This window comes from Amphiura filiformis, chromosome 15, assembly GCF_039555335.1.
Source record: "Amphiura filiformis chromosome 15, Afil_fr2py, whole genome shotgun sequence".
Lineage (NCBI taxonomy): Eukaryota > Metazoa > Echinodermata > Ophiuroidea > Amphilepidida > Amphiuridae > Amphiura > Amphiura filiformis.
Window position 1 is genome coordinate 51088348 of NC_092642.1, and position 9583 is coordinate 51097930.

Here is a 9583-nt window from a genome sequence, read left to right on the forward strand (position 1 = left end):
CCTGACCGCATACCACTGCACACCGAAAGTTTAACCTTCCCAATATTCACTAACCCTATACAAAGGGTCAATGACCCTTGACCCTTGAATACCACTGCACACCGAAAGTTTAACCTTCCCAATATTCACTAACCCTATACAAAGGGTCAATGACCCTTGACTTTTGATTTCGACCTTTGAAAATGTTGCCCAATATTGAGTCAAAAATGTTGGAAAGTACAGCACATTGTTTTGCTGGTCCTGTACATGTAGGTTCTGATTTCATTCATTCACTATCTTGAGCCTTCACTTTGGTTTTTGACTTTGTTGAGCCATTCACTTGTCCAATGGACAACCACTACCTCCAAAATCAAAAATAATAGTAAAACTTGATATGTATCAGCACGATCTCCAACAGTATTTTCTTTAAAATTTCTCGTCACCTTTTTCAAGGGCTGCTAAGAATACGTGATTTTGGAGGCCAAAAAATGCAAAAATCTGTGATTGCCCACCAAAAACGCAAAATTATTTTTTTTTTTTTTTTTTTTTTGCTATTTTTTTGCAGATTTGGAGAGCCCCTGCACAAAATCGGAATTTCTTTTTTTTTTTTAATTGAGTATTAAAAAAAATGCGGATTTGGAGAGTCCCTTGACTTACATGTACTGCGATCATTCGTGGTTGATTTTTAAAAAATTGGAAAAAAAGTTACCAAAAAATCATCGTACTGACGCGAATATAGTCCCACATTCGAGTCCCACCCCCAAGTTTTGGAAAAATTTCAGAAATTGTAAAAAAAATGTTTAAATATTTTTACATTTTTTCGGTTTCAGACTGGACTTAGAGCTTTGGAGAAGGAGTGAGGGAGATTTTACTTTTGCGACGGTTTGTATTATATTTTCGGCGCCGTTTTTCTGCCGCATTCAGCAACTCATCATCATGACACTTGTTACAATTTTGTAAACAAACCATACACGAGTTTGATTGACAGGATGACAGATGACGTCAGCAGACACAAACTAGTCTTTTTAATTCTGTCTATGATTGTACTAGGGCCATGCGTTTGGAACTTGTTGCCCACCAATAAAGGTGGTGACACTACATATTTCCAAATCGTGTTCTGCTCAGTGGATGTTATCTCTGCTAAACAAGAAGACATTGTCATGCTTTTGGAGTCATTTTATAGCTAAAGAATGGCTTGTACATGTATGGCTGTCAAGTTCTGTATTTGTCTTGTTTAACACTTTGGGTTGATAAACTGTTCTTCCTTTTTTTATTAATTACATGTATCCAGTTTCCTCTTGTAGCGACCAATCGTTCCCCACATGCGTTGTGTTCACGTACATGTAATGTTCATGTGCAGGATGCGTAGCCCTATAATGCTGCCAGGGGAAATTATTAATTATCAGTAATGATCTCCTGTACTTGTGTATTTGCGTTAAATTTGTTTGTGCATATTGTATACCTCGACTGATTCGTACCCAGTTCCAACCATCGTTTATCAGCACTTGGGAACTGCCAAGCTGGTGGCCTAGTGGTTAGGGCGTCTGTCTAGTGAGCGGCAGGTCATGTTCAAATGATCAAATCCCATGCCAGCACATTCCCTTGCCTTTTTCAAATTGGGTTGTGTCAACCTGTGTGCAGTATTGACATAACATAAAATGTTGTCCCTTTTTAAGCATTCATGCAAAAAGTACACATTAATGTTTCTTAATGGGATTACTGACATTTAAACATGTAGGCCCTACAGCGTGACAGTCAGTCTACAGTGTTTTTATTAATGATATTCATGTAATAAATTCATATCAAATGAGAGATCCTATTTTTCTCATTAACATATTAAAATTAGGGGTTCCAAATCGGTGTATTTCCGAAGATATCATCAAAAACTGCCAAATTAGTCTCAAACATGGTATACGGTACCACAATTAAGACTAATTCAACAGTTTTTGATGATTTCTTCGGAAATATACCAGTTTGGAATGCCCAATTTCAACATGTATTAGGGGAGGACGGGTTAGTGGTCTTCTCACTCGCTTCTCACCGCTGTGGCCGGGGTTCAATTCCCCGCAGTGCCACATGTGAGTTTGGTTGTCAATCCATGCTCGCATTGCTCGTCCTCGCAGGTTTTTCTCTGGGTGCTCTGGTTTTCCACCTGCATCTAAAATCGGACCTCTCCCCATATCCCTGTCCCGTCATATCCGAATGGCATCCCTAATAAATTTAGTAGCCTCTGAGCACTATTTGGCTTAGCCTGTCTTCGGCCGAATGTTATAAATAAAAGTATGTTTTAAAATGAGAAAAATATGAGCTTTCACCTGACACCAAAATCTGCATTTTGTTGGGGGAAAAGTGGGGGATGAGGCTGTCAATCAGGTTACCCATCTTTAATTGCTTTTGGTGTGAGCTAAAACACCCCACTTGCAATCAGGGGAGCTGTTATGACTTCACCCAATACTTTGGCAGAAGTTTATTCACAAAATTGTACATCATCATGACCGTACGGTACATATGGGCAATTCCAAGCAAAAGTGGACATGATCCAAAATATGAAAAATGCTCGGAACTTTAAAAACTACAACAATCAATGGCAAATTGGTATCAAATGAAAGAGGTATGCTCCTGCAGTTACGTTGGTGCATGTATACCATGAATATTCTTTGAAAAATTGTTGGCTAAATTTGTTACTTTTTGTTAGATTTACATTTGGGCATCTGAACCCAAAAGTGTAGCACATGTTACCACCATGGAATTGCCCATGCAACAGAGTTTATAATAGCCTCCATTAAAATTGCAATGCAATAAAACCCCATTTTGGTTTATCATTTCCTATGAAATGGTTTATTTTTTGGTTTATCATTTCCTACTTTAGGCCAAAAAAAAAAATTGTTTGTTTGTCCACGTCCGACCGACCGTGTACCCTGGTCCCGACCGTTTTTTTTTTTTTTTTTTGGATTTTTTTTTTTGGAATTTTTCAAAAAAAAAAAAAAAAAAAAAAAAAAAGATTTTTTATTTTTATTTTTCGGTTTTGTAGTGTCCCTGGACCTAGACCTAAATGCTAGGATCATTCATGGTTGACCTATAAAAAATTAAAAAAAAAATTAAGATGTTTTGTATTTTTAATATGAAAATTGATAATTTGTATTCATGTCATAGTCTATTAATGATTTCAAAATGCATTGAATTTGAATGCATTTTGAAATCATTAATAGAGTATGACATGAATAAAAAGGATAAATTTTCATATTAAAAATACAAAACATCTTGAATTTTTTTTTTTTTTTTTTTAGATCAACCATGAATGATCCTAGCGTTAGGTCCAGGGACACTACACAAAAATAAAAAAAACTTTTTTTTTTTTTTTTTTGGTGCCGTTACCCGCCCAAAAATGCTTGGTACCGGGTACAAAATTACCCGAAAATGCCAGGCCTATCAGCAGAACCATCTCAAGAGTTAAACCAGTGAAGTGCTGTGTGTTTGGACTTATTTACCAGTCTTGTCAGTTGTCAGTTTCAAGTGCAATATCTGTAAAAAAAATATAAAAAAAAAAAAAAAAATCCGACCTACCGACCCAACTATTTCATAAGCCTTTTTGGACAAACAAACAATTTTTTTTTTTGGCCTTATCATACCACTAAAGTGAAACATCAAATTCAAAGACCACCACCAACTGAATACATACACTGTACTTGCGCTTGTAGGTCTACTACATGTTAGTTGTATGTAGTCAATGGGGGCGTATTGTGTTACAATCGCATACGGCAAGATGTGTATAAAGGCGCTTTGCGTACATGTATACAGGCAGATAAAATCCAATTTTTGTATTGTTTTTCCTCTTTTGCAACATGTGTAAACATTAGAATGTTTAAAAACTAAATTGTAACTTTAATTTAGAATGACTTAGTGACAATCATTATACTCTCTTTATTTATTATAAATTAGGTTCAACATCGGTATGGTACGGTAAATTATTGTGCGCTCAGTGTCATACATTGTACGGTACTTCGGCTTCACCAGCCAGTATGACACTTCACCGTTTTTATAAATCCTCAGTCCTCACAAGGTCAGTAATGACGGCACAAAACAAAAGAGTTTATGATCAGCTGTTGTATTATTATTACTCTTTAGCTGGCATCCATTTTGACAAGACCTCGCACGCAAAGCGTTATGGGTGCACATGTTGTTTACAATAACTACGGGAATCCCCGGATGCGATAGACAACTTAAAGACCCATCCAGTTGACCAGGCAAACTTACAAGGGCAACCCAATTACATGTAAGTACCGGGTAGGCTTAAAATAATAATCAAGTCACTGTTCACCGCTATACATGTACCACCAAACTTTACACAACTCCCAACTTAATATGTTTTCCAGATATTTGGAGCGGCCTCTAAAGGTGCATTGACCAACTCATATTAAAGGGGTATAATACTACACTCCTCCCCCGTCCCCCTTAAGCTTAAAACTCTTCCTACCTGCCAGAAAGCTCAATTTTGGTTCAACTCAAAACAGACCCAATTTGCTTCCAAACAAACTTTGCATTTGCAGTTTGAACCCTGAAATACTTGTGCTTTCATTTAAACAGCCACTTTTTAGGGTTTTTTTATATAAAGTCAAAAACAATAACTCTGAACACACAAAAAATTTCCACTTCCAAAAGACAACAATTGACTCACAAAAAGTTACTTTCTTTTGACTTACACAATTAGTTGTCCAATTAAATTTTGGCAGTTAGTTTTCTTTTTTTGAAAACAGTCTTTTTGAAACATTTAGTTTTCATCAAACATCTGGCAAAACTTTAAACTTGGCAATGAATCTGCCGACTTTTATGCAGTGTTAAAACACATTTTGCCCTTGATGTTTTTACCAAACTTTAACAGTTTTACATGATCAGGCCTTGTCTTTTGAGGCGAGTGAGAGTGATCACTCACCCAAAATTAATCTGAGGAGAGCTTTTTATCACTCGCCTACATTTGGTGTAATTATAATACTTAAGTGATTAAAACCACTCGCCTACAGCTCACCTATCAAGTTTTGAGGAGAGTGGTTTGTCACTCGCCAGTAATTTTCAAAAGGTCTGCATGATCAACGTAAATAACACCATAGACCATGGTCTATGATAACACATGGTCAGTATTTTTTTCTGACTAACAGTTCACAGTTTTACAAGTCCAGCCTTTTATTAGGCTCTTTCCTTTCCCACTGAGGATATCTCTTCACACTTGTAGCAGGTACGCTGGGTGGTTCTGACCGTTTGTTGACGTTTGAACTTGCTACCGGAGGTTGCGGTACATTTTGCGGTAACGCTTGCATACCACTCACAGGCACTTCATTATCAGTGTGGGTCGTGGGAGCTATTTAATATCAATATCATGATCATCCAACAGTTCAGTTGGATTGTACACGTAGTTGTTTGTATTTGAACAACCCTTGGACACTGGACAGGTGATCGGTGTGAACATAACAAATGTTCTGACCACACTTCACTACATATGTGACAGGACCTAACCGCTGCAATACCACTGCTTGCATCCACTTTTACTTCCCACGGAAATTCAGGACATTCACATTATCACCTGGAAGGAATTCACAAAGGGACAGTTTCCCATCATATTACACTTTCATTTTGGCTTGTTTGTTTTCTACCACTTAAGCAAGTGGTGGCTTCATGAGACTTAGTCTGATTCTGGGTTGACACTTAAGAGCCAGTCTCCTGTATTATGTACCCAACTGCGATACAAAAAAAAATTAAATTTTCTCTAAAAAAATATATTGGTACATATTAACACCAACAACTCACATGTAAAATATGAGCGTGCACAGCGCCCTCGTTCTCCTGAAAAAATTCTTGACATTTCGGCCTCTCTGAGCCTTCAGTCACAAATGACAAACTTTGGAGGGGCATAAACATCTTGCGCCATCATCATCCCAACCGACATTTTGCATTTTTTTGAAGTACCAAATGGTTACATCACAAAAACCAAGAAAAAAAGTTGGGATCTTGATGGCGCATAAAACCAGCAAATCCAATGTTTTGATGAAACGCCCTTGAGTCAACTCACATTCGAGGCTCAAGCCCACTCCATTGCTATCAAATCTAGTAGAACTTGATGAAGCATGAAGCACAGAATTTTGCAAAGCAAAATTGTGACAAAGTTTTATTTGTTTTTAGTTTGTGTGATTGCATAGCAATTTGGCTAGATTGTGGTAAACACAGCCAAGCACGACAGGCAATCACGTCAAAAATGTTGCACCTCAACAACATTTTCGTCTGTTCAAAACAGGCAATCTTAATTCAAAAGATACAGTAAACTCGTCTGAATAACTTTCATCCAAATTTAAACATTAACGGAATAAATAACATCAGTTGCAAAATATTTTAACGCCGATCGATTGACAAACGATAGCAATGGATTCTAGCATCGAATTATGCCCAGCGAGGTCACGTCACACTCGATAGTTGTACAATTGTACGAAAATATACATTTTGTTATAGGCCTAAAATGTTTACAAAAATATATTGGTCCACACGTTGTGCATGTATTCAGTTGTTCGACGTATAGCATCGAATGTGTAACTATCGTACACTTTACAAATTCGAAGCTAGAGTTCTCGATCGAGTGGACACGGTAATTTATCAAACCTCCTTACCTTCACAGTAATATCCGTTTCAGCTGGTTTTGTATCTCACTTTTCAACTTTCGGCGTATAGTTTGCAATTATATGCTTGCAAATTAAGCAAAGGATGTGCAACTTCAAGTTCAAATAATGCAATGTTTTTACATGCAGTCAACACGAATGTGCGTATGCTTATGGCATTATGTTGCAATATCAGCTAATTTGGCGAAATAGAAATACAATGTTGCACTCTTCAATGACTTGCCATCATGATATAGTCTTTTTTGTAGTAGATTCAATGCACGACTGCAGAATTCCTGAACTTCTGCAATTGACAATTTTCATGATTTTGTCTGAACATTGCTAAAAGTTTATCCACATGGTCCATGTTGTATAATTGTATAATATATGTCAAGTGCACCGTACAGTAATGAACGGAGGTTCATACGTTTGAGCTAGTACCTGCCCTTGCAATGCAATGCCGTGACGGTTCGCTATACACTGACACTACCGCACTGTGCTGCATGTACACAAACACAGGACTTTCACCCCGTACACATCTTGCAGATCCGGCTTGATTTTACAACATGTCAGCTTTCCAATCCAATTTAAACAGCTTCAGTGGGAAGTTAACACGTAAATATACAACTCCGTTGATGTTGCGAGGCCTATCAACTCCAATTTTGGTGTAATTTACCCCATTACTAATAACAAGGAAGTGAATGCTACTGAACCCGACCCTTTTTGCTGTGAGCGATGATAACTTAAACACATCCGGTTAAAGTATATTCCCTTTCACAATATACAGAATATTGAGCTTAATTTTTCAATATCTAACCACCATTTCAACAATAATAACAATGACTTACATCTGTTGAAATAACTTTTTGAAATACAATCAGTTGTAAGTGGAATGATACAACAATTAAATTTATTACTTCAACGTATACATTAAAGTAACTTTAGCATCTCCTAAATTATCATAATGGATTGATTTTACCTTACACTTGATGTTCAATTATTTAGAAGTAGCAGGGTTGTTTGATAATTATTTTCATTAGAAAATCAATAACATTACTGTATTATCCATTCAAGAACTAAATACATTGATTTTACATATAATCATGTATAATTATTTCGATAAAATATCCAAAAAAGACATTGTAAAGATTTTTCTATTTTCTCAGTACCTTTTTGTTTCGGCCTAAAATGTGCGGTGTTAATGAATCAGTCAGAGTTTAGTGTCCTCGGTGCCGCGGTGGTTCCAACTTTGTATGTCTTTATGCACACGAAATTAAGAAGAAAGCCAGCGAACAAAAAGTTTTAATTTGCAATGCAATAAAACTTTTTTTCAGATTTCAATTTCATGTCAAAGTCCTTAAGTTCATGTAAAGTTTTTTAAGATTGTTATTTGTTTTTCGTTTCATTTCTTTCCTCCCTTCTTCCTTTCGATCTTTCTTTCTTTTCTTTTCTTTCATTCATTCGTCCATTTGCATTTTTTCATTCATTCTTTCTTCTTTCCTTTTCGTCCTTTCTTAAATTAGTTTCTTTCATTCTTTAATCTTTCTTTTAAGTTCTTTTTCTTTCCTTCAATTTTTCTTTATGATACATTCTATCTTTCTTTTTTTCTTCAGTCCTTCATTTCCTTTCTCTCCTTATTTCATTTAATTTTTTTTCTTTCTTTCTTTCTTTTTTTTTTTTTTTCTTTCTTTCTTTCTTTTTTTTTTTTTTTTTTTTTCTTTCTTTCTTTCTTTCTTTCTTTCTTTCTTTCTTTCTTTCTTTCTTTCTTTCTTTCTTTCTTTCTTTCTTTCTTTCTTTCTTTCTTTCTTTCTTCCATTCTTTCTTCTATTCTGTCTTTGCTTCTTTCCTTTCCTCCTTTCTTCCCAGTCAGCAATGCTTCTTTTAAATCGTGCATATTTATTTTTCATAGGCCTACATATGCATGGGAATTATATTTTCCATCCAATAGGGGGGCTGGTATTTTCTTCGGAAGGGGGTGGGTCCCAAATTTATAAAAAGCCAGCATCAATAAAATTGCGCCCCCCCCCTATTTCGTCAACAAAAAAATATGACCCCCTATCACCGAAACACCTTACCCCTTAAACATGCTAAAATTGTATTGAAATCAGTCTTTTTGAATAAAATAAACACACACTATCTGTGGTCATCTTGTGACTCCCTACATTTTGGCCATCAAAATATATATATGACCCCCTATTTTTCTTTCCAGAAATTTATGACCCCCCCCTGTATATTTGGGACCCCCCCCCCTTCCTAAGAAAATGCTAGCCCCCTAGGGAAAAAAGGAAACTGAGAAGAATGGCATGCCATGTCCCCTCTGACACAAGTCTTAGTCTGGAGGAATCTACAGTGGCGGCACAAGGGGGGGGGGCAAGAGGGCATGTACCCCCTCCCCCACTTTTAAGGCAAAAATTACCCAAAAAATCCACTTTTTGCGGCAATTTTGTGCATTTATAATTAGTATAACTATGAATTCACTTACACCCCCCCCCCTCAAAAAAACCCAACTTATTCTTTCTGAGGCCTACATTTTATCACTTCCTCGCTCTCCTTCGACCTAGACTCCCATTCTCCCTCGCTCCCCTTTTCCATCCGAAATATTTAATTTTCTTTTTTGTCTTCCTCCTCTCTCCTCCCCTCCCCTCAGCAAATTGTGATGCTTGTGTTAATTTTATTCACGAAAATAATATTGAATGAAAGCATCGCGATCGCGCTAAACCATCTGCAAATCATTAGGCATAATATCTTCAAGAGTGATTGCCCCCCTGCAGGAACAAGCAGGATTTTGAGCTGGAAGGGCCACTAGAGATCATCGTTGAAAAGTGCATGGGACACTCTGTACCAAATGGTTCAGTGATTATGACTACAGTATTAGCATTTAACTGTTTCCCACCAAGACCTTTTGAACATTATTAGAAAGATGGGTATCCGAGACCAGGAGTCTGTTGTCAGAACTAACAGAGGTG

General features: G+C 36.7%; 1 protein-coding gene across 1 annotated transcript in view; it reads right to left on the reverse strand.

The window, feature by feature from the left end:
- The window catches only part of LOC140171816 (phosphatidylinositol 3,4,5-trisphosphate 3-phosphatase and dual-specificity protein phosphatase PTEN-like), a 55128-nt gene extending 47767 nt beyond the window's left edge, over positions 1–7361 (reverse strand). Inside the window, exon 1 of the mRNA XM_072195147.1 lies at positions 6630–7361. The gene's annotated coding sequence lies outside the window, so the exon portion shown is untranslated. The remainder of the gene's footprint in view (positions 1–6629) is intronic.
- Positions 7362–9583: the final 2222 nt, after the last annotated feature.